Raw genomic sequence first — 21,323 nt, forward strand, 5'->3', positions numbered from 1 at the left:
ATCTAGTCCCAATTCTACTACTAATTGGTAATGTGATCTTTTGACTGGCTATTGAATTTCTCTTGACTTAATTTCTCTACCTTTAAAAGGGATTAGACTGCTTATTTCTTTAAAAGTCTAAATAGTATGGTTTAGAATGCTTTGTAATTATCTCCTGATTATATTAAAACTTTATTTTCCTTTTTAAAGGAGCATCATGGGATAGTAAAAAATCAATGGTTCTGAAGTCAGAGCACCTGGGTGCTCACCCATTACTTGTGTAACTTTTGGGAAATTGTGAAATCTCCCTGGATCTTGAATTCCTTATTTGTAAAATGAGGGGACAGAACCAGATGACTTTTAAATGCCTTCCAGCTTGAAGTCTGTGATTTTATGATCCTAATCTCCTCACTTTATTTGAAGGAAGATGCCACACTATCACCTGGATGCCTTTCCATCCAGCTGAGCAATTGTAATACCTAGTATTATCATGCATAAATGGAATATAAGATCTTAGCATTGATAGTAATTATATTTAAGATTTTATAGAGGTTCCAAAACTCCTATTGCCACAAAACCATTCAATTTATTGTTCTGTATTTTTAACAAACAGAAATTAATTTTGGATTTGGAAATTTCCAACTTGTAGGCCAACCTCTTGGGGCTGACCATAACATATAATGTCTTAGAACATATAAAGAAGATATTCTCCAGCCCAGAAGATTAGGGTTTCAGGACTTAGGAATAACATTCAGAAACAAAATGCTAGGCCAAGGTGAAATAGAAGAAATTCTTGAGTCACTTGGTAGCTACAGAAATACTGCTTCAAGCACCATGGTGGAATTCATGTAATAAATATCAGTGCATTTATCTAATGCTCTATTTTATCATCTCAAGTTCAGTATCATACTTATTTTGTGATGATGGACAAGTCAGTTTATTATCTGCAAAATGGGGGTAACAATAACATTTGCCTTACAGATTTGTTTTGAAGATCAAATAAGCTAATATAGATGGCAATTTGCAAGCCATAAAACCCTATACATTTTAGTAGTGGTAATAGTAATAGTAATAGTCATAACTGCAGTCATGGTTGTGGTTGTGGTCATAGCTATAGTAGTACAACATTCCATTGACCATTCCTCCTGTAATTCAGTTTTGTCTTGGTCTAGACAGGAGAAAGAAAATAAATCCTATTTTTGAGAAATTTCCTGAAACCATAAAGAACATCCAGATAACTAATAGAAAGATTAGCATCAGCAGTATTTTCCAGGAAACTGTATTTAAAAACAGAGTGAGAATACTATTTAAAAAATGAGCACAAAAGAAGGAAAAAACATTCAGGAGTCTAAGTAAAAAGACATTTCTTCATACTCACCTGCCCTCACTTTAATATCTCTTATTTTCCAGAACCCTATTCTTAACATCTACTGTAATTCCTTTACAGAAATTTATCAGTCTGGCCCTAGAAATGTCTTTAGCTTTTTTATGAAGGAAAGAATTGCACATTGAGGAACTGTGTATTAGAACTGCTTAGAAAAGCCATTTTCTGAGCTCACCATTGAATTCTCCCAGTCACTAGTTTACAAAAATCATGTCAATTGTTAGACTATTAAAGATTTGATGAGCTGGGGAAAGTTTTGATTTTGTTTGTTGTTGTTTAGCAGAGTTTTATATATTAAACAATGCTGTTGTTTATTTGCTTTACTGAACCTGTTTAATAACTGACTTTTCCCCAAAAAAATTGTTCCTAGTTCTCTCCCCAGCCAGACTTTTTCTTCCCCTTTCTTCTTTATTATCAACATTATTACTTTAGGATTCTATCCTAGTATTTCACTGAGGTGTTGTATTTCTACATTAAACCAGAATTCTTGAAATTTTCCTCGTTTGGTTTGTCCATAATCCAGTCTACTCTTCACTTCTGACTACACCCATCCTGATTCTCTAACCTTGGGTTAGGAACAGGAAATCATTGTATCTGTGGTCAAAGGAGCACCTTACCTCTGTAATCCTCCTGTAGTTGTTGGCCTCTTGTTATATAAGAATTACAATAGTCAATGATGAAGGGTTCAATAGTTGAGGTGCCTGGAGACTGTTCAACACTTTTGTCTGATAAATTATTCTTTTTCTGCAGCCTCATAAGACAAAGATAATAATAGCCAGTCCTTAGCTGAAATTTCCAAGCTGAGACCATAGCCTTCTCATTTTTTAAGAGGCTTCTGATATTGTCAGAAGGTTACTGGAAAAGGTTTGTTAGGGCACAGCCATCCCTTAATCTCTCCAGATGACCTTCTGGATAGAGTTCTTGTCATAAACATGAATAAACATTTATCTAATACTCTATTTTATTATCTCAAGTTCAATATTAATAAAGAAACATGGAGGGAGGGGAAGGAACAGTGAAGTAGGAAAAAGAAAAAAAAATAACAGATTCATAGAAAGTTATCAGCCACAGAACGATCCTGATGGTCCAAAAATAATGAGGCCTAATCTTATAACTATTGCATTATATAACTATATTATATAATGTAAGATATATTAAAGTTACATATAATATATATGTATTATATAGTATAGTATGTATAGCATATATATGTATATGTATATATATATGTGTATGTAGATACACAAACATTATATTTATATATATATATATATATATATATATATATATATGTATATATATATTAGTTACAAGATTGGGTCTTATAGACCACCATGACAGTTTCCCCTAAAGGAGGAATACATAGAATGTATACATGTATAGAATCTATACATAGAAATCATTGTTAGATTAGACTTGATGGTTTTGAGTCCATTGTGATCATCTTCTCTTAAGGAAAATTGTAAGTTTACAGAACATACTCATGGGAAAATGCTAACAATAACATTTTTCAAAGGTTTGTGTAAATGTGTCTCCCAAATGACATTTTGTCTACCACCAACTTGTTTTTCTTGCTGATGTGTAAACCCCATTCAATGATATTTTTCTATCACTAGCTTGTTTTTTCTCCCTGATGACAAACCCTCAAAATAATACTTTACCGTAACCGATGATATGCAACTCAACTTCAGAGTGGTCCCTCAAAATAAGAACATAAGAATCCCAATCTCATAAGTACATTTTGTAGCATCTTCTTCACTCCAGGAATACATATGCTTTCCTTCAGCAGGACCATACCTTCCTACTGGAGCACTGCCTTCTTGTTGAAAGGACTGGTATTTCTGTTATCCTGATAGAATACTGTCCTTATATGAGCTGTATCTTATGTTAGTATATGTGCCTGAATTGTATGTTGGGTCCTCCTTTCTTATTTTTCCTTTCTCTTCCATGTTGATTGCAATAAAGCCTTGTATTCAATTGATTCCTATTGTTTTTATATTATTCTGAGGTTGTTTTCTCTAGGATCTTTCCCTAGAATAAACTGAGTATCTGGACAAGGACTAAGCCTACGGACATGAGCATCAACATGGAGGCAGTAAGACACTATAAGCACAATTGTAGAAAGCAAGGGTCAATTGGGAAACCCTATATCCTCCCAGAAGGGACTCATGCCTGCAAAATATCACAAAGCAAAATTATAATAAATACAAAATGAATTATATCTAGCATGGATTATAGTTAATCTATCCATTTTCAGCCTCTTTATATTCTGAGCCTCTTAAACTTTATAAAGAATTAAAACTCCAAAACACTAATTAGCTCAAAATATCCAAAAGATAAGCTCTATCTAGCAACCTTATCACTTAGCACCTTGGTCAATCTGGGCTGCTGATTTGCTATATCCTCTGGTCTTCATCCTGATAACCCAACTTCACATCCTCCTTCTCCACTGCAATGTAAAACACTCTATTCATTGGTCTTGTTCTCTATATGATTACAATCAGTTCAGATTGACCCATCAGAGCTATTTATACACCATTTATTTCAAGTCCACATGTTTCAATTCCTTAAACTCTAAACAGAGCTTCTAATATAAGAGCTTTATGTTGGTGAAAAGAAGATACTCATCTTAATGATTAAACCACGTAGAAAGGAATCATAAATATTGTCTTAGCCCTAGTTTTTCTCTTTCATTACTACAACTTTATAGAAACTCTCTTTAGTTTTGTAATATTTGAATAATCATATGGGGTACCTCCTCCAGATTTCTCCTCCAATTTGCACTCTGATTGGATTCCCATGGAGAATACCACCCCCAGGTTAAAGGTATTCTTTTAGTTTGTTTTTCAATCATTCAGTCATGTGGATAGTTTGTGACCTCACGGACCCATCTATAGGATATTTTTGGCAAAGATATTGAAGAGGTTTGCCATTTTCTTCTTCATTTTTTCCCGATTTTACAGGAGAACTGAGAAAAACAGGCAATAAATGATTTCTGGAAATTTGTTGTACTCCAAATATTTATGGGTTCTGCTACCTCAAAACCAATTCAGAGGCTTGATCTGGCACTGATCTGAGGGACACTAGCAGGAGCTCAAATAGAGATTGTAAGATCATTAACGGTGATTACTTAGCTATTCTCAGCAATACAATGATCCAATACAATTGTGAAGGTGTTATGATGAAAAATGTCATCCATACCCAGAGAGAACAAATTGGTGTCTAAATACAGTGAAGCATAAAAAAGAGAAAAGATAACATCAATTAGTAACTCTACCATTCGTATTTATTTGTGAGTCTTTTCCCAGAGATACATCAACATCTTTTTTTGAGCTTGCATTCTTAACAGTTTTATAAGCATGAAGTAGCAAGTCAGAGTTATTGAAGTTTATATTTCTCTGATTATGAATAAAGTGCAGAGGAATCTGGTAATGTAGTAGATAAAGTGCTAGGCCTCAAGTCATGAAAACCCAAGTTCAAATCCAGGCTGAATCACTTGCTTGTTGTGTGACTCTGAGGAAGTCAACTAATCTCTGACTGCTTCAGTTTCCTTGATTGTTGCATGAGGAAAACAATAGCACCTACTTCTCAGGATTGTTTTGAGGATAAGCAGGAAATGATATTTATAAAGTGCCAGGTGTAATCATTATTAAATATTATTATGTACCTTTTAAAGTGATTTTACATGTTGTGTTTTTCCTTGTAAATAGCATACTCATTTTTTCAAAGTTATTTATCCATTTAGATTATGTTTTATAAACTAGATTATGCTTTATAAACTAGTACCCCATCCTTATATATTGAGGAAGGTAAGATATTCTAAGCATGAAATTCCTCTACACCCTCCAAATCTATTCAATGTTTCTTTTCTTGCTATGAAATTTTGGCTGTATAGTCTTTTTGTATGTATTCATTTTCTATGTTATGAAATCAATCTCCTTTCCTTCCAACAATTTTTTTTCTATTTTTCAATAACAAAGACTTTATCTCACTTTTGGAATTGAGATAACTAGATTACTCATTTTCATCCAACTTTTTTGTGGTTTCTTTTTGTGTTTAACTCATTGATCCTCCTGTAATTTATTGTGTTATATAGAGTAAGGTATAGATTTATGCTCTTTTTCTGCCACAGTGCTATCCACTTTCCCACAATATTTATTGAATAATTTTCCCTTTTTCTACTATTTAATATACATGACTTTCTCAAAAACTTTCTAAGATAAATCTTTCTTCTGCAATATTATGAAATAGTCTTTTTTCTTTTATTGCAACTGGGATGTCATCTCATACAATGGAAAGTTTTTTCCTCTATGGAATCTATATTCTATCGATTATTCTATTTTTCTTTTTTAATACCATATAGCATTGATATTTAACAGTATCTAAAGTTTTTAAAAATCTTAACACTATCTAAAGCATTTTAAGTCCACTGTTTGTAGAATTTTTTGTTGCATTCAAAGTGACCCCTTTTTTCTTTTTCTTTTGTTTTCATACATCATTTTATCCATTTCTGTAAAGTTACCACTAGTGTTTTCATTTGTATCACATTAGATCCATAAATTATTTTGAGGAAACATTAATATTTTACCAAATTTATCTTTTCTATTCATGTACAATGATAATTGTTCTCTAAAAGTTTGTTTTCATCTGCTTAAATATTCCTGGAGAATTTTGCTGAATCTTTACTTTGTTATCATCATATTATATGAATATACTACCCCAATATCATGTTAGCTTTTGGAGGGGAGGAAGGATTGTATCATTTTTAAAATCTTTATGTACCTAGTTATTACCATTAGACCTTAAACAAATGAAGTGCTTAATACTTTTAAAAATCAACTAACTCAATTTTTATTTATTTTTGTTATAAGAAGTCAAATATATCTTTATAAAAGTCTCAATAATATATTTATAGATTAATACCTTATTTTAATTACAGTATTACTATAAATTGTTTTTAAATATTTAATCTTGGTCTTTGTTGATTTTATGTTTAAAAATGTTTTTTTTTAATGACTGATTTTAGTTTATCTAGTTCTGAAATAGCAAAATTTTATAGATTTTCATCTAGGATGGTTGCCTGCATGAGAGCCAAATCACCCAATTCCCACAAACATATTCTAGGAAAACCTTGAAGATCACTCTAGACCAAATAATGATCAAGAAATCTATTGGCAAAGTATAGTAATTTTTTTTCTATCACCAAATTGCACAAAAATTCAGGAGCCAAAGCAATAGAGAAGGACAATTCTTTGTAATGCAAATATCAGCATAATCAGAGACTGGGTTTAAGAAGTGTGTAAAACTTTATATCCAGAAGTGCCAAGAGCTGAGACCTTTCCTGAGAAAGTGCCAGGAATGCTGAGAAAGTCCGAAAATGGGGATCTTAAACTATGGAGAGAAGCAGAATATAGATATGCAACAATTGGTGCCATAAAATTCAGACCTCCACTCTCAAACAGGAATAGTCAACTCTTTGGAGTTCTCTTACATTCTGTCTTATGATGACCAAGAGGTATCTGAATATCTGGCACCCCATATCTCCAAAATCAAGGGCCATTAAATTCTGGAAGGTAGAGATCAATGTAAGAATCTAGAAGACTCCAAACTATACCCAAAAGTGCTACTTGGAACAAAGTTTGGTTTTGGCCCAAAGTCCCAGTTCAGGAACTAATACTGGAGAAATGAGTAAATCAAAGAATCTACTGATCAGTCAGTATAGAAAATTATTAAAAATGTAGTGACACTTTCAAAAGAAGATAATAACTCCATTACATATAATAATAATGAGAGATTCAAAGGAAAAAAGTATTCTCCACAAAGAGTACAAGAACACCTAGAAAAAATTAAGAGATTTAAATAAATGAAATCTCTGGAGGTAAGAACTGAAAGAGAATAAGTAGCTTAGAATAAAAATAATAAATAGACATTTTGGAAAAGACCAAATAGAAATCAAGACATAAAACAAGAAACATGAAGACAAAATCTAAAGAATTATAAAAAAGAAGAAAATATAAAATATGTGATATAAAAATGATTGATCTAGAAAATGTCTAGGAGAGATAGTTTAAGATTCATAAGGTTCTGCAAATCAGGGGGAAAAAAATCTATATTTCAAGAATAATAAATAGAAAACTTCCCAGATCTATTAGAACCAGAGCAGAGAAAAAATAGTTCACTGTTCATCTCCTGAAGGGAACATTGAAAAGTCCTAGGAATGCTTATTTTCAAAATTCAGATCTCCCACATTAAAAATCCAGAAAGAAGTATTTCAGACACCAATGAACTATAGTTACCATTATACAAGTCATGACAAAATTTATGAAAGGACATCTTGGAAAACATATTCCAAAAGGCCAAAGAGATAAGTATAATACCAACAATAATTTATCCTAAAAAGCCAAATAAAATGCTTCAAGGAGAAATATGGATCTTTTTTTTTTTTTTTAAATTTTTTTATTTAATAATTACATTATATTTACACTCATTTCTGTTCCGATTTTTTTTTCCCCTCCCTCCCTCCACCCCCTCCCCTAGATGGCAAGCAGTCCTTTATATGTTGGATATGTTGCAGTATATCCTAGATACAATATATGTTTGCAGAACCGAACAGTTCTCTTGTTGCGTAGGGAGAATTGGATTCAGAAGGTATAAATAATCCGGGAAGAGAAACAAAAATGCAGATAGTTCACATTCGTTTCCCAGTGTTCTTTCTTTGGGTGTAGCTGCTTTTGTCCGTCATTTATCAATTGAAACTCAGGTCTCTTTGTCAAAGAAATCCACTTCCATCAAAATATGTCCTCATACAATATCGTTGTCGAAGTGTATAATGATCTCCTGGTTCTGCTCATTTCACTTAGCATCAGTTCATGTAGGTCTCTCCAAGCCTCTCTGTATTCATCCTGCTGGTCATTTCTTACAGAACAATAATATTCCATAACATTCATATACCACAATTTACCCAGCCATTCTCCAATTGATGGGCATCCATTCAATTTCCAGTTTCTAGCCACTACAAATAGGGCTGCTACAAACATTTTGGCACATACAGGTCCCTTTCCCTTCTTTAGTATTTCTTTGGGATATAAGCCCAATAGAAACACTGCTGGATCAAAGGATATGCACATTTTGATAATTTTTTGGGCATAATTCCAGATTGCTCTCCAGAATGGTTGGATTCGTTCACAACTCCACCAGCAATGCATTAGTGTCCCAGTTTTCCCGCATCCCCTCCAACATTCATCGTTATTTTTTCCTGTCATCTTAGCCAATCTGACAGGTGTGTAGTGGTATCTCAGAGTTGTCTTAATTTGCATTTCTCTGATCAATAATGATTTGGAACACTCTTACATATGAGTGGTAATGGTTTCAATCTCATCCTCTGAAAATTGTCTGTTCATATCCTTTGACCATTTATCAATTGGAGAATGGCTTGATTTCTTATAAATTTGAGTCAGTTCTCTATATATTTTGGAAATGAGGCCTTTATCAGAACCTTTAACTGTGAAAATGTTTTCCCAGTTTGTTGCTTCCTTCTAATCTTGTTTGCATTAGTTTTATTTGTACAAAGGCTTTTTAATTTGATGTAATCGAAATTTTCTATTCTGTGATCAGTAATGGTCTCTAGTTCATCTTTGGTCACAAATTTCTTTCTCCTCCACAAGTCTGAGAGATAAACTATCCTATGTTCCTCTAATTTATTTATAGTCTCGTTCTTTATGCCTAGGTCATAGACCCATTTTGATCTTATCTTGGTATATGGTGTTAAGTGTGGGTCCATGCCTAATTTCTGCCATACTAATTTCCAATTATCCCAGCAGTTTTTATCAAATATTGAATTCTTTTCCCAGAAGTTAGGGGCTTTGGGTTTGTCAAACACTAAATTGCTATAGTTGACTATTCTGTCTTGTGAGCCTAGCCTTTTCCACTGATCCACTAATCTATTTCTTAGCCAATACCAAATGGTTTTGGTGACTGCTGCTTTATAATATAATTTTAGATCAGGTACAGCTAGGCCACCTTCATTTGATTTTTTTTTTCATTAATTCCCTTGAGATTCTCGACTTTTTATTGTTCCATATGAATTTTGTTGTTATTTTTTCTAGATCAATAAAATATTTTCTTGGAAGTCTGATTGGTATAGCACTAAATAAATAGATTAGTTTAGGGAGTATTGTCATCTTTATTATGTTCGCTCGGCCGATCCAAGAGCACTTAATATTTTTCCAATTATTTAAGTCTGACTTTATTTGTGTGGAGACTTTTTTATAATTTTGCTCATATAATTCCTGACTTTCCTTTGGTAGATAGATTCCCAAATATTTTATGGTATCAACAGTTATTCTGAATGGAATTTCTCTTTGTATCTCTTGCTGTTGGGTTTTGTTGGTGATGTATAAAAATGCTGAGGATTTATGGGGATTTATTTTGTAGCCAGCTACTTTGCTAAAATTATGAATTATTTCCAATAGCTTTTTGGTAGAATCTCTGGGGTTCTCTAGGTATACCATCATATCATCTGCAAAGAGTGATAGTTTGGTTTCCTCATTGCCTACTCTAATTCCTTTTATATCTTTCTCGACTCTTATTGCCGAGGCTAGTGTTTCTAATACGATAGAAACATGGATCTTTTATGAAATAGAAGACTTACGAGCACTTCTGATAAAAATATTAGAGCATCATAAAGACTTTAGAGTATAAACATGAATCAAAAAAAAGCTGTAAAGTTGAAGTTACTTGAGCAATTGGAAAATGTTAAATAATTTCTCAATACTGCAGTACAGAGGGAAAAAAGTATGTAAATATGGAGGAATGGATAGGAGAAGTAGGAATCATATGGACCTTATTCAACTGAAATGGACAAAGGAGAAGTAAGCATTCAAATATCAAACCCAACGGAAAGACAGTTGGGAATAAGAAAAAGTCAGCAAGTATTTATTAACCACTTTCTATAAACTAAGTGCTGGGGATGCAAAGAAAAGCAAAAATGGCTCTATTTTAATAACTTCACAGTCAAATATATAAATAGTGATGTATAACAAGCTGTAAAATGGCAAACACTAGCATTAAGAGGGACTTGGAAAAACATTTTGTGGAAGGGGAATTTTAGCTACACATAAAGGAAGTCAGAGAATCCAGAAGATGGGGGAGAGAAGGAACAGCATTCTGAGCATGGAGTTTAGCCACTGAAAATGCACTCATTCAGAAAATAGAATGTTTTGTGTGGGGAACAGAAGAAATGAGGCCTGTGACACTGGATAATAGAGTATATATACAGGTGGAAGAAGGTGTAAGAAGACTGGAAAAGTAGCAGAGAGGTAGATTATGAAGGGTTTTAAAAGGCAGGTGATTTAATATTTAATCCTAGAGGTTTCTTTGGACAGAGAAACTAGCAGTTTGCAAAGAATTAAACTTGCAAGTCATACAAAAGCACCAGAAAGATATATGGTAGGTATAAGCAGATTATGGTATATTCCAATAAATTTTATAGAAGTAATCTAAAATATTATCAAATAAATTGTATGGCTGGAAAAAGATGTAGTTTCTTCACATAGCAAAGAAAAAGGGTTACTAACACATGGTTCCTGTGTACTGCTGGTTCCCATGGAATGTCAAGAGATATAAGGGAGGAATCCTTAGCCAAAAGTTCATAGATAGATTTAGGACTGCTCACATTTTGAACTAGTTATTTCATAGCAATTTCAAACTCAGAATTTACAAAATATAACTTGTGATTTCCCCCCCAAATCCTCTTCCACTTCTGAAATTCTCTCTCTTTTTTTTTTTCCCTGTAGAGAACAAGTGTTCTTTCAGTTATGCAGGCTCACAACCTCAAAGTCATCTTCAACTCTTTACTCTCCCCTATCATCAATAGGTTGCCAAATATTATTTTTATTTCTTATGTTTTCATCTCCTTTTCTCCCCTTACACAGCTATCTTACTAGTTCAGACCTCTATCATCTATTAGACTCATTTCTTAATTGATCTCCCTGCTTCATGTCTCTCAACACTTTAAGTCACACAGTTGCTAATTTTTTTTTTTTTATAATGCAAGTATAACCATTTTAACCCATATTCAACAATCTCAGGTGTCTCCCAATTATTTCTAGAACCCAATACAAACATTGCTTTGACATTTAAAGTACTTTATAGTCTATTTCCATTTTACCTTTTCAGGCTGATTATACATTCATTAATTATTACTACATTCAACACACAGCCATTTTAGCCATCTTCTTGGGCAGCTAAATGGGCTAGTGGATACGTGGTGGGCCTGGAGTCAGAAAAATTTTTCTTCCTGAGTTCATATCTGACTTCAGGTATTTACTAGCTATGTGACCCTGTGCAAGTCACTTCACCTTGCTTGTCTCAGTTTCCTCATCTTAAAAGAGCTGGATAAAGAAATGGAAACCCATTCTAGTATCTTTGTCACAAAAACCTCAAATGGGATCACAGAGAGTTAGACATGATTGAAATGGCTGAACAACAACAATTTTTCTGGAACACAAGCCTCCATTTACAGTTTCTACAGTTTTATACTTATTATTCCTAATTCTTGGAATGTTTTCCTTCCTTATCTCCACTTCTTGGAATTTCTGGTTTCCTTTTAGACTCAGGTCAAGTGTGTATGTGAGTACATATACATGCAGATCTATAGGTACTCTGTGTGTGTTTGTCTGTATATACATTTGTATATGTATGTATATATTCTCTCCATACATATCAATAACTACATCTTTCTACCTATATTTCTTATCTTAATATATAGATGTAAGGAGTGAGAATAGTGGAGTGAATCCCCATGTGTAGAGAAAGATCCATGTGTTTGGATAGGGCTATTCTTCTTTTATGCAAAGTGAGGCAAAATAAGATATCTCTAGCCTCTTCTTTTTTCCAAGGAAGCATTTTATTCTTACCAGGAAGTAAAGCAGAAGAGAGCACCATACCAATGTGCTTTGGGGTAGGGATTTCATACACACACACACACACACACACACACACACACACACACACACACACACACACACACACACACACACACACACACACACACACACACACACTTCTTCCCCCCCCCTCTCTCTCTCTATATATATATTTATATATATATATATATATATATTTATATATATATATATATATATCCATCCACCTTTGTATATATGTATATATGTATCTTTCTGTATTTCTATCAGACTATTTTCAAGTCTGCTTATCTTTTATCTACTTATTTGTCTATTTATCTATCTATTTTGTCCTAAGAGTCTAAATGCTGTTTTGAGCTACTAAAGCTTAAAAAAAACTAAGAGTTTTTGGATATTATATATATTAGTTATTGCACTCTCTGGGCTCAGAGTAGGTACTTGAGGTTGATTGGTTAGTTGGTTGATTGATGAGTGCAAAATTGTTCTCATTTCTCACTTGGGAAAACAGTTTCTCTATGGTACCTCTTTGATCTGAGGGGGGTAATCTTGTGCTTTCTGGAATCAGAAAGAAGTCAAGTGTTTCTAAAGGTATTTGGGTATAAAGATTGACCATGCTTTGAAGATCCACAGAAAAAATGTAGGAAAGCAATTCCTAGGGTGGGATAGGGAATACTTTCCCTATAATGAGAAAAGTTTTGACACATGTAAGTAGTATTAAACATAGTTCATATAGTTAAGATTATTTTTGCATGGCAAAGAGTAAATACATAGATCAGGAAGATAACATAAAAAACATACAGGAAAATAATTAGTAAAAAAAAAAAAAGCAAAAGTTAGAACTAAATGTAGACAATTGATTGGTTTAAGATTAGAAAAGGAGTCTAACAAGGTCGTATATTGTTACCTAATTTATTTAATTTATGTACAGAGTACATTATGTAAAATGCCAGAGTGAATGAATTAAAAATCAGAATGACGGTTGCTTGGAGAAATCTCAACAATCTCAGAAATGCAGATAATACCACTCTCACAGTAGAAAGTGAAGAATTAAGAAGCTTCCTGATTAGGGTAAAAGAGGAAAATATACAGCTGGCTTGAAGCATAACATCAAAAAATCTAAGTTCTTGGCAACTGGTCCTATCACTTCCTGGCAAATAGAGAGAGAAGAAATGGAAACAATGTCAGACTTTATATTCTTGGACTCAAAGATCTCTGTAGATGGCACTGTAACCATGAAATTAAAAGATGTTTCCTCCCAGGAAAGAAAGTTATGGCAAATCTGGATAACATATTAAAAAGCAAAGACATCATCTCACCAACAATAATCTGTGTCATCAGCTATGCTTTTCCAGTAGCAATATGTGAGAGTTGGACTAAGGAAAGTTGAGTGCTATAGAATCAAGGCTTTTGAATTGTGGTGCTGGAGAAAACTTTTGAGAATCTCTTGAATAGCAAGGAGATAAAACCAGTCAACAGTTAAAGAAATTAATTCAGGCTGTTCAATGGAAGGTCAAATATTAAAGGTGAATCTTAAATGCTTTGCCCACATAATGAGAAGATTTATTGGAAAAAAACATGAGTTAGGGAAGATTAAAGGCAAAAGGAAAAGCGCATGCCAGAGGATGAGATGCATAAATACTGTCCTATAACAACAAACATAAACCTGGGCAGGCTTTGAGAGATGGTGGAAGATGGAAGGGATTGGTGTGTCATGGTCCAGTGTTGTCACAAAGAGAAGGCTGTGACTGAATAACTGGACAACCAATAGGCTCATAACACATAGTACTAAGTGGTAAAACTGCAAAGAGCAGACCAAATTCTCTTGAACTTTTTTCTTTTAGAAACATTAAAGAGATATGAATTGGATGATAATACATTCAGAGAGATTCAAATCTGGATGAATGCCCAGACTCAAAAACTAGTTGTTAATGATTCAATGTTAACTCAGGAAGAGATCTCCAGTAGAGTAGCCTAGGGATTTATACTTGGCTCTTTGATGTTTAACATTTTTATCAATGACTTGAATAATGTCATGGATGTATGTTCATCAAATCTGCAGATGACATAAAGCTGAAAGGGATAGTTCATGCAGTAGATGGCAGTCAGAATTTAAAAAAGATTTGACAAGCTACAGCATTGGACGATATATAATGAGAATAAATTCAATAGAAATAAATGTCTTGCACTTGGACACAAAAAATGAGCCTCACAAATATCAAATGGGGACAAATGGGTACATAACAGTTGTTCTAAAAAAAGATTTAAGAGTTTTAGTGGATTGCCAAGTCATTATGTTAGGAAAACGATATGGCATTCTAAAAAGGTAATGCTTGTGCTGCATTGACAGAATGTTGTTTTCTAGGCAGAAGGACCCAGCTCTGCTTATCCACTGCCCTCAGAAGTCCTCTTTTGGAATACTGGTTTGGGTCTAGGTTGTATAGTTTAAGCACACTGGCAAACTAGAGAGTGTCCAAAGAATAATCAAGACAATAAAAAGCCTTGAGGTCAAATTATATTTGATTCAATTTAAAAAAATACTGGACATAGGTAGACTGGAGAAGAGAGAAACAGGACTAAGGTAATACTATACCTGTCTTTGAGTACTTGAAAGAATGTATACAGAAAAGGAATAAGACTTGCTTTATTTGTTCTCCAGAGGGTAGAATCAAGAACAATGGGTAGAAGTTGTAAAGAAGTAAATTTTGGCTTGACATTAGAAATAATTTTCTAACAATGAAAACTGTCCCAAAATGATAAAGACTTCATGGAAAGGTGAAGGGTTTCTCCTGCATTAAAAGTGTCAAGGAAGGGCACTTATTGGATATATTACAGTGAAGTATTCTTTTGTGCATGGTTGTACTACAAGATTGCATGATTCTGAAATAAATATTTTGCATATATAACTTTACTGTGTCATATATCAGACAAAAATGAGAAGCCTATGTATTTTCATTAAGGCTTATTAGATGCCAATTTTAGCTTTATATATTGTTCTAAGTATTCATTTCACTTAACTTCTGGGAAACTGGTAGAGTAGGTTAGTAGATTTTAAGTTACCCAGATCTTTCCTACAAATAGAACAAATTTGTACCTCAGGGTAAACACAGACTGATAAAAGATCAAGAGAACTTGGGGAAGAACTGGGTTTGAAGTGCAAATATTTCTAGGCTAGCTCCAAAGAAACAGCAAATGGGGACCCTGGGGCTAGCTGGATTTGTCAGGAGCCTCAGCTCCAACCACAGGGAGTTTCACCTATGGACTGCATGTGGGGTGGAGGGTATGAGTATGGAAAAACTGAGGGACTTCAGATGATTCAGAATGCAAGGTCTGGCTGTGCTGCTGAGATATTGCCCTAAGCTAAAAGCAACCAGTGCACCCAGTGAGTACAGAGGCAGTGGAGCAGAGATACTGCTGGCTGTGGACACTTGTAGGAAGGAAGAGTTTTTGGTTTGGGATTCTAAGTCAGAGGAGAGAGCTGAAGTGAAGTTAGAGGCACCATCTTCCACTCTATGATCGGAGGTACTTACACTAATAGTTCTCTTAAAAAAATAAAGAAAAAATCCAGCCATATGAAGTTACTATGGGAATAGGGAAGGTGACTTCATGTTCAGAAGAGGACACTGAGGTAAAGAAAAGCTTCTATCCCCAAGAATAACACTAAATGGTTCCCTGACCAGAGAGAATTTATAAGCCTCAAAACAGACTTTAAAAATGAAATGAGATTGAAGAAAAACTAAAAAAAAAAAAAAAAATCCAAGAAAAACAAGATTATGAAAAAAGTTAAACTAGAAAAACTCTTTTTTTCAGAGAGTCTTAAAGAAGAAAATAATTCTTTAAAAATTAAAATTGAGCAAGTAGAAGTTAGGCAAGTGGAAGTCAGTAAGTGAAAAAATAGTACCGAGTACGAAACATAAGAAAAATAACAGATCTGAAGACTACATCAAGAAAAGAAAATATAAGAATAATTAGACTACTTGAAAGTTGTGATCAAAAAAAGAAGCTCAACACAACAATGCAAGATATAATCCCAGAAAATTGCTCTGGAGGGACAGAACATAATAGAACATGAGGGAAAAAAATCCATCAATCAGTGCATCAAAGAGATTCTCTGTGGAAAACACATAAAAATATTATTGCCAAATTTTGAAACCCCCAGATCAAAGAGAAAAATTTGCAAGAAATAAGAAAAAAAAATTCAAATATGCTGGAGCTACAATCAAAATTGTACAGAGCTTAGCAGCAGCCACAATAAAAAGCCATAGGTCCTGGAATCATATATACCAGCAATCAAAAGAACTAGACCTGAAACTAAAATTATCATATCCAGCAAAATTACCCATAATATTGAATGAAAAAAATTAACTTCAATGAATTCACAAATTTGCAAGATTTTCACCCAAATTTGAACTTAATAGAAAATTTAATATATGAGACCCAATATCAAAGATCAATTTCAAGGAATTTAACATGGATAAATTATTTATGTTTTTTACATGGAAATGTATACCATATGTTTAAGATTGATATCAGCAATTGGGTAGCTCAAAAGAAAGATTGGGGCAGAGTTGAGTATGATCTGACACTAAAAAGAAAAACTGTCCAGGGAGAGGTAAAAATAGGTGCAAAGGAAGAGTAGACACTGAGGCATTACAAAGGGAAGAAGGATTTGTAGTTCTGCAAACCGTTCACATAAGAAATGGGTTAAATAGGGAGGTATCTGAATATCTGGCACCCCACATCTCTAAATTCTGGGCCATTAAATTTTGAAAGGTTATATATATATTACAAAGGGTATAACACTCTTCAAAAACTATAAAGAAATAAGTGGGAGGGGAAACAAAGGATGGGGGAAGAAGAGAAGGGAAGGATCCATGGGTGGGAGGAGATTAAGTAATAGAAAGGCAAGTTAAGGAACAGAATTAAAGTAGAAGAATTAACAGGGATAGGAAAGAATGAGATATAATACATAAACACTATCACAAGGATCAGGAATAGAATTTATTAGAAAAAAAGTAGGGTTGGTAATCATTGATTTTAGACAAACTCAAATTTAAAGATTCAATCAAGAGAGATCTACATTTATGTCTGTTGTACTAATATTATTTTAGATGCATGTTTACATATGGGTAAATGTTTGTGTGTGTATGTATGTGTATATAGGCATGTATGTATATAGCTCTCTCTCTATAGAGATATGTATATGTTTGTGGTCAATGGGTGTGTGTGAATGTATATGTATATTTGTATGTGTCTGTGTGTATATATCAATATATCTGTGCTTCACTGTAGCCTGCTTGGGGAAGTGAGAGGAAAAGGAATGACAAGGGGAAAAAAAGAATAAAGCAATAAAGTGTGCAGCAGGAAAAAAAAAAAAAAGAATAACCTACAAAGAAATAAGGAAAGACACTCATGAATATAATTTCTTCTGTTATACATGCTTTCTTGAAATGAAAATTTATTGTTATATATTTTGAATTCTCCTTGATGTTCTGCTGAGTACATGATAATGTTCTGTTCTATTTTGCTTTATTTTCCTTTTCTTTTTCTTCTATTTTTTTTCTTATTTTGTATTTAGTGCAATAAATAAATTTAAAAATTAAGCCCATTTATTTACATTATTGCTGATGCTTGTCAATTTTAGCATTATGTAGTGTTCTAAGTACTCATTTCCACTTAACTTCCCTATTAATTATCATATAGCCATAGCCTCCAGAAACAATGTTTAATTTATTTTTGCATTTACTATCATTTGTCATTTCTTATTTACAATTTTTGTTGTTTTTTACTATTTTAAAATTAAGATTTTTAATGATGTTAATTTTATTATCATTAAAAAATAATGATTTGCTTTATTATCAATTCAAAGTTTTCATCTTCCAGTTGATTATTTTGGTCATATTTTTTATGATCTTTCTATCTTCCTTTTTTTTTTTAAATTTTGTTGCTTTTTAAAATGTCTAGCTATAAAACAATGCTTTATTTAATTTCTCATATGAATGTTCATTATTTTTAATTTGCTTCTCATAATCATTTTATGTTCCAGATTTTTCTATGTCTAATGTTTATATATTCTGTCTCTTTTAAATGTTTTGTCATTTCTCATTTTCTATTTTGACTCAACTATCTTTAATTAAACTATTTTTCAGTTTTCACGTAAATATCTTGTGGATTCACATTATGGTTTCAGAATATTATTTTAAGTAGTATTTCTCCCTCTTTGAATTTATTAAATATTTCCTGGGGTCCGGTATGTGATCAATTTTAATGAATTCCATGAATAAATTCCCTGTCTTTTCCAATTAATTTCTACCACACATCTGGTAATTCCAATTATATTTTTCCAATTAATTTCTACCACACATCTGGTAATTCTAACTTCTGTACTAAATTGTTAAAATCTTCCACTCTTTACTAATTATCTTCATCATCATCATCATCATCATTGTCATCATGGGGTTTCATCTTGCAAATATGAATCCAATTCTAAATTTAACTGTTGTATTATTTAAAGCACAAACATTTAACATTGTAAGATTCTTGTTCTTTGTGTTCTTTGTCTATGTTTCTTAAAATTTGCTGGTTTGAATTCAACTTTATCTGGGCCAGGTATTTCTTGATTAAATGTTAGAACCCATGGAGTATTCCACTTTAATTAATCTAAGTCCGTTTGCATTAGATGTAATTCCTTTGGGGAAAATACTGCTGTGTTCTATATTTTAAAATCCATTCAGTAAACTTTATTTTATTCTTTTTTTTTTTACTAGGCAATTGAGTCAATTCACCTTTACTTTTAGTTACAATTTTAAATTTAAACGATCATCTTCTATATCTCCCTATGTTTGTTAATGATGTTTTCAGGACTGTAAACTTTCTTATTCTATTATTCTTTAACAAAATCCAACAAAAACAAGCAAATTCACTGTATTTTATATAGATAATTCTATGCTTTTCTTTAAAATCCGATTCCCAAAGTCCTCCTAAATCACGGAAGTACCCCATCATGACTATATTGTCTTGGTCTGATTCTGTGATCTGTAATTAGAAAGTCAACCAATTAAAAAAGATTTATTTGTGTAGCACCTACAATGGGGAGAGAATACAAGGCACTTTCTCTCACAACTCCAGACATTTTATTTGCCCAAAAGGAGCAGAACAATGGTCCTGGAGTAAGAAAAGTTCTGAGCACCTGAAATAAAATGGACAGCCAGATATATTAAAAGAATTTTTTTGAACTGAGGTAAAAATGGCATTATTGTCCATCAGTTAATTTATCCGATCGTTTCAGAATAGAACTGGGAACTAAGGAATTATATACTTGCTTGCGAGCTAGGGGGAAATTGCATATTGGGGAGGGTGTGTGTACGTTACATGAGAGGACTGTGGGCTTCGAGTTTTTTTTTAAACCTGCATTAGAGATGGAGCACTACTTATGCTCCTGATGTGAAGCATTAGAAGCTAGAAATGACAAGATGAATATAGAGAATGAGTAGCCAGAGATCAGAAGAATGAGACCACTACATGGCAGCTGCCTGGAGAGAAGCTGAAAGCCTTGACTGCCCCCTGCTGTTTGAAATGAGCGTAGGGCTCAGAGAGCCAACTGAAGCTTCAGGCTCTTCAGGGGTTGCTTTGATTGGAGGAGAGTGCAGGAGCTGCTGGAAGCTAATTGCAGAAAGTAGAATCTGAAGCGGCAAGAATCAGTATTGGCCTCTATCGCCCTCTATTGGTGGGAGGTAAAGGGGGGACCCTTCAAGGTCTTGATGGTGTTGCTTTCTACTGCTCTTGTCTGGTTTGAAAGGGAGATATTCCTTTCACCCCCTCCCCACAGAGCCAGAGAATTTTCATTTCTCCCGGTTGGGAATGTTTTTGTCACTGTAAAAGTATAATGCTGCTGTTTTACTAAAATCGTAACGGAGAGCCAGTGATTCAAGAGTAATAGATATTGCTTGCCATCTGGGGGAGGGGTGGAGGGAGGGAGGGAAAAATCGGAACAGAAGTGAGTGCAAGGGATAATGCTGTAAAAAATTACCCTGGCATGGGTTCTGTCAATAAAAAGTTATTTAAAAACAGAAAGAAAGAAGAAGAAAGAAAGAAAGAAAGAAAAGAAAGAAAGAAAGAAGAAAGAAAGAAGAAAGAAAGAAAGAAAGAAAGAAAGAAAGAAAGAAAGAAAGAAAGAAAGAAAGAAGAAGAAAGAAAGAAAGAAGGAAGGAAGGAAGGAAGGAAGGAAGGAAGGAAGGAAGGAAGGAAGGAAGGAAGGAAGAAGGAAAGAAAGAAGAAAGAAAGAAAGAAGGAAGGAAGGAAGGAAGGAAGGAAGGAAGGAAGGAAGGAAGGAAGGAAGGAAGGAAGGAAGGAAAGAAAGAAAGAAAGAAAGAAGAAAGAAAGAAGAAAGAAAGAAAGAAAGAAAGAAAGAAAGAAAGAAAGAAAGAAGAAAGAAGAAGGAAAGAAAGAAAGAAAGAAAGAAGAAGGAAAGAAAGAAAAGAAAGAAAGAAAGAAAGAAAAGAAAGAAAGAAAGAAAGAAAGAAAGAAAGAAGGAAAGAAGGAAAGAAAGAAAGAAAAGAAAAGAAAAGAAAGAAAGAAAAGAAAAAATAATTAAATAAACAAATAAGTAAATAATTAAATAAATTAATTAATTTTTTAAAAAAAGAGTAATAGATAGCTTTATTTAAGAGTGAAAGCAGAAAGGCTTAGTTAGAAAATGAATGACACTTAGTCTCCTTAAAAGCGATTGGCTAAATTCGGTCTAACCGGAAGTTGCCGGGGCGCCTGGGTTTCTTTGCTCACGTGCCTCAGGTGTAGGTGGTACCCACTTTCTCCCACAGACATTACACGTATTGGTATTGGGAGAATGTTGTGAGTGGATTATTGCATTTTTATTTTCTACTTGTACCTTCTTATTTAGCAGATGATTCATGTTTGAGAGTTAATGTTGCTGTTGCCTCTGATTTGTATAAATGACACTGGCAGGGGCTTAGAAAATACTATGACTAAAAAGAGTGTATCTCCTCCCTGATTCCCTCAGGCTAACCCCTACTACAGGT

At 33.4% G+C, this 21,323-nt stretch overlaps 1 pseudogene; it reads right to left on the reverse strand.

Moving 5' to 3' along the window:
• Positions 1 to 21,108, reverse strand: part of LOC127557362 (NXPE family member 1-like) — a 119,568-nt pseudogene extending 98,460 nt beyond the window's left edge.
• Positions 21,109 to 21,323: the final 215 nt, after the last annotated feature.

Source organism: Antechinus flavipes, chromosome 3 (assembly GCF_016432865.1).
Source record: "Antechinus flavipes isolate AdamAnt ecotype Samford, QLD, Australia chromosome 3, AdamAnt_v2, whole genome shotgun sequence".
NCBI lineage: Eukaryota > Metazoa > Chordata > Mammalia > Dasyuromorphia > Dasyuridae > Antechinus > Antechinus flavipes.